Source organism: Labeo rohita, chromosome 24 (assembly GCF_022985175.1).
Source record: "Labeo rohita strain BAU-BD-2019 chromosome 24, IGBB_LRoh.1.0, whole genome shotgun sequence".
NCBI lineage: Eukaryota > Metazoa > Chordata > Actinopteri > Cypriniformes > Cyprinidae > Labeo > Labeo rohita.
This window is the reverse complement of record NC_066892.1, coordinates 19,285,589-19,290,182: the sequence shown is the minus strand read 5'-3', so window position 1 is coordinate 19,290,182 and position 4,594 is coordinate 19,285,589.

The window sequence follows — 4,594 nt, the reverse complement described above, 5'->3', positions numbered from 1 at the left end:
TGACATACAGATGACTGGAAATCTCAGTGAAAGAAGCTGCACCACTGTCTTCTATAACATCATGAAGAATCATTCAGACCTCTGTTGGCTGGAAATGGAGCCAAATATCTTCAGAGCAACATTTAACCCCAATACAGCTGTTTCACCTGATTCAGTTAAGACTGTGAGGATCAATGTAAGAGGTAAATGTCATCTCCACTCTGTAACATACAGGTTTTCATACTTTGTACATATTAAATGTAAATATTTTTTACATAATATAAAAAATATATATGACTAACATCAGTAAGAACTGTTTCTTAATGATGAGCTAAAATGAATTAATTTATGAATTAATTGATTGTAGACTCACCACAACCTCCTAAAATTAAACCCAATGATCTGACATTGATGGAGGGAACTATAGTCAAACTGAGCTGCTCTGCTGAAGCCCCCTGCCCCAAACAAGCTCCTACAATATCCTGGTCTAACATCCCTAAATCTGCAAACATTACAACACAGTTACAGGAGAAACCTGATAAAGCCCAGTCAGTGATTTCATACATGACCTTCAAAGCTTCACACACTGATCACAGGAAGTAATGAAGATTATTTCAAATACAACATTCAGTCCAGTTACGAGCCTTTTACTGTACATGACATAGGACAAGATGGACACTCTATGCCTATGATTGCTGGTTGTGTGGGAGGAAGTGTGGCAGTGCGCCTGCTTTCTGCAATTGTTTTTTGCACAAGGTAAATTTAATTACATGTACAGTTATAGACTGTCATGCATGTGTGATTTAATAAGTCATTCTTAGTTTGTTTAATTCTTTGATTCCTCACTTGCCTGCCAATACAAAATGAATTGTTGTGTCTAGTGTAATATTTTAATGTTTGAGTGGATGATGGTATTTAAAACCATCAAGCATATCATATTTTTCAGTTCGAATATAATTATGTTGCATTTATGTAGGCCAATCACAAAGCAAAAATGTGTCTAAAACATTCTGTGCTTCCTCATACTCTTATTAGGACAAAAACTTTTTGTAAACCCAGTGACAACAGAAAAGATTCTTCTGGTAAAGGTAAGTTTCCGATAATGTCGTTTTGTACAATGATCTTGAAATTGATGCAGCTATAAGCTTATAGGTCAAATGTTGATTATTTCCTAACACGTGTTGATATTAAACATTTAATTTATTGAAAATCATTTTATTTTACTGTTGGTGTCTTTTTTTTTTTTTTTGTCTCTTTTTTTATTATGCACAGGTCAATTTTAGAGATGTGGATTATGTCAACACTGTCATCAATGAATGGATCATTTCTGATGCTGCAACACTCGTCCACTATGAGGTGATCAACATCTCAAAGCAGTAGAACTAATGCATCACGGTACAAGCATCAGTTCAAGCATGATGTATACACAAAATTAGAATATAATCAGCTGTGTTGAGATTTATGTCTTCATAAAAGATCATATATGCAGTATCACAGCCAATGGTAACGTTTAAATGAAAACATTGTGTTCATAGCACCTTCTTTGGAGTTTTAACATCAGTCATCAAAACAACATACATAAATAGAAGTTCAATGAGTAATTATGTTAGTACATGCTAATGAGCTGTTCTTTAATGCCTTTCCTTATGAGAACTGATGGTGATAAAATGCATGTTTATTTTAAAGGGGTCATCGGATGCTCATTTTCCACAAGTTGATATGATTCTTTAGAGTCTTAATGAAAAGTCTATAATATACTTTGGTTAAAAATTCTCAATGGTAGTGTAAAACAACACCCTTTTTACCTTGTCAAAATCAGCTCTGCAAAAATCATCTCATTCTGGTCAAGGCTTCTTTAAATGCAAATGAGCTCTGCTCACCCCGCCCCTCTCTTCTCTCTGTGGAGTGACGAGTCTGTTTACTTTAGCTGCATTTAGCCGCTAAACTTGCTAAATAGCACATTATTAGGAAAGGCGATCACAACGATTCATTTAAAAAAAACCTTATACTCACTTCTGCTGTAAGTGAAGCGGGATCATAAATGATTCGTGCGAACATAGACGGATATATGTAGATCGGGAGGCGCATTCCCTTCACAAACAAACTTAATCCACTGCATCTTCAGCAGCTCAGATGTCGGAAGTAAATGACGACCACTATGTTCATTATTACATCCAGCAACACAACACCTTAATCGCTCAATGGGAGATATTCTTGTCTAACTTACATTCCTGCTTTGGCATTGAAACAAAGAGGGTGGACTGTTACAGCTGATCTGGGGTAAGTCGCTCATGTCAATCAACTATTGTGGGAGCGGCCTCTGTCTGTGTGACACCACAACGACAGGCATCTAAGAATGGCTTGATTTGAAAAAGGGAATATTATTTTTACAGATTAATTAAAAACCACTGCATGGATTTTTATCATTATAGGGTAGATTTGTACATACACTGCCAACACACATTAACCCTTTCACTGGTGAGTTTAAAATATTCTATCTGACCCCCCCAGAGTGAGTTTTAGGCGACCGTTATTTTAGAACGTTCACTTTATTGTTTCCATGGCGACGCGTCATGATTGACACCGCAGCCACTATATCGCTGTAGGACAGACGTATCGCTTTTATTTCGTTTTTCCCTTTTTATTCAAAATATTCACACACTTGCTTACCATGTTTTCAACTATCTGATATTCCGATTCACGAATACGTGTAAGTGAGTGTATTCTGCCGTTTTAAAATCTTTATAAATGATCTGGATCGTGATCTATAACGTGAGATGGGCGCCGCCATGTTTGTTCGCGCTGCCGTTCAGAGAGTCCTGTCAGCCGGATTTACAGCACGTAAATTCACCAGTTTCTCCCGAAATACATGCAAGTAAGTAGCTGGTGAAGTGGGAAAGGACTGGAGTGAATTATATCATTACTTACATTATGTGTATCTGATATAAATCAAACACGTCAGCAAATTATACTTGAATGGATTGTTATTGCTGCTTCCATAGACATCCGTGTGTATTTTACAAACTCTAAATGTATTATTTTACTAGTAATTATGTGTATTTAAATTCCTGAAACCTAAAATAAACGTTAAGTCGTTGAAAACACTGCTCAATTGTGATTATATGACAAGCGCAGCAAGCGTCTCTCTCTGGCTCAGCGCCAGCCAACGCGCGAAAACACAGTTTGAATTTGGCAGTTGTGTGACGTCACCGAACGTTCTAAATCCCATAGGTGGGACCGTACTCCCACGGGCACAGAAAATAGAATCCCATATGTGGGACCGTACCGCTCAAAGGGTTAATGTTCAAACAACATGTAAAAGTGAACTTAGCATCCGCTGACCTTTAAACATTATTGTTGTGTTATTTTATGTATTGTGTTAATTGGGTTTATTTTCCGTTGTTATCTGTGTTATGTGGCTTATTCCCTCTGTGAAGAAACTGCTTGTGATTAATACTGTATGTGACCTATAGAAAGGCTGAAATAAATCTTGTTGAGGGGTTATTGGTTAACGTCTTCACACTGTCTGACATTTTTACATAAAGACACAAAATGAAAGTCGCAATGAAGTGTTTCATAATCTGAAAATGAAAACAAAGTCTTTTGCATGTCTCTTTCTGTAATTCCAATCTTCCAGTCATTGGTACATCACATTAGCCATGTTTAAAAAGAGTAGCAGAAATGACACTTTTAGAATCACTAGAAGCTCTAGTTCCTTTTTACACTGAAAATGTAAATACATTTTCACACAACAGTCTAATAGCATCCAGTTTATAAATAGTGTGAATTTTTTTATTTTTGGTTGCAGTGTTGCAGCCTTGTGAACCAATGAGCACAAAGGCTCTTCTGCTGTCAGTAGATGTGCTCTTATATGGTTAGTAGTATTACAGATGAGCAGTAAAAATGTTCAATGACCATCAGTGTGAATTTGATACACTTTCATTCTACAATTCATTTTAACTGGTGATCAAAAAAAAAAAAATCATCTGATCAACTTTACATTCCAATAAGGAGAAAGACATCATATGCCTGCAGTGAAAAAGGTTCAGGTCTCTGGCCAGGTAAAAATGTGTTTTGAAAAATACATTTTAATACTGTGTTAAAGTTTATTGCCATAATATTGTGTTATTGCTTTCATTCTCTTTTAATAAATGACGTGTGTTAGAATGAACAAAGACAGATTCGTCACATCTCATCCTGTGATGCTACTGGGAAGTAGTCAGTGGTACATCAAGTGTTTTAAAAAAAAATCTCAAAGAGGAAGACGTCTTTATGAACTTCTGTTTTTCTTTGACTGCACTGCTCTGAGGTAAGCCTTGTCTCTTGCAAACAGGCCTTTATTAAAATATATATAATTAGAAACTTTTGTATACAAAGTTAATGACAACATTTATTATTTAGGTATGGGAGAGTCTGCAGTGACTATTAAATGTCATCCTTAAAGCAAAAATCTCTTTAGTTAGACAGTAATAACACACAAGTTGAATGTACAATTATTTTCTTACAGTTGTTAACAAAGTAAAAACAATTTGTTGTGGGATTTTTTTTTTTTTTTGCTTTTTGCTTTTTGGCAGATAAGTATATTAAGTTTGTTTATTATGTTTGTTTCAGAGCT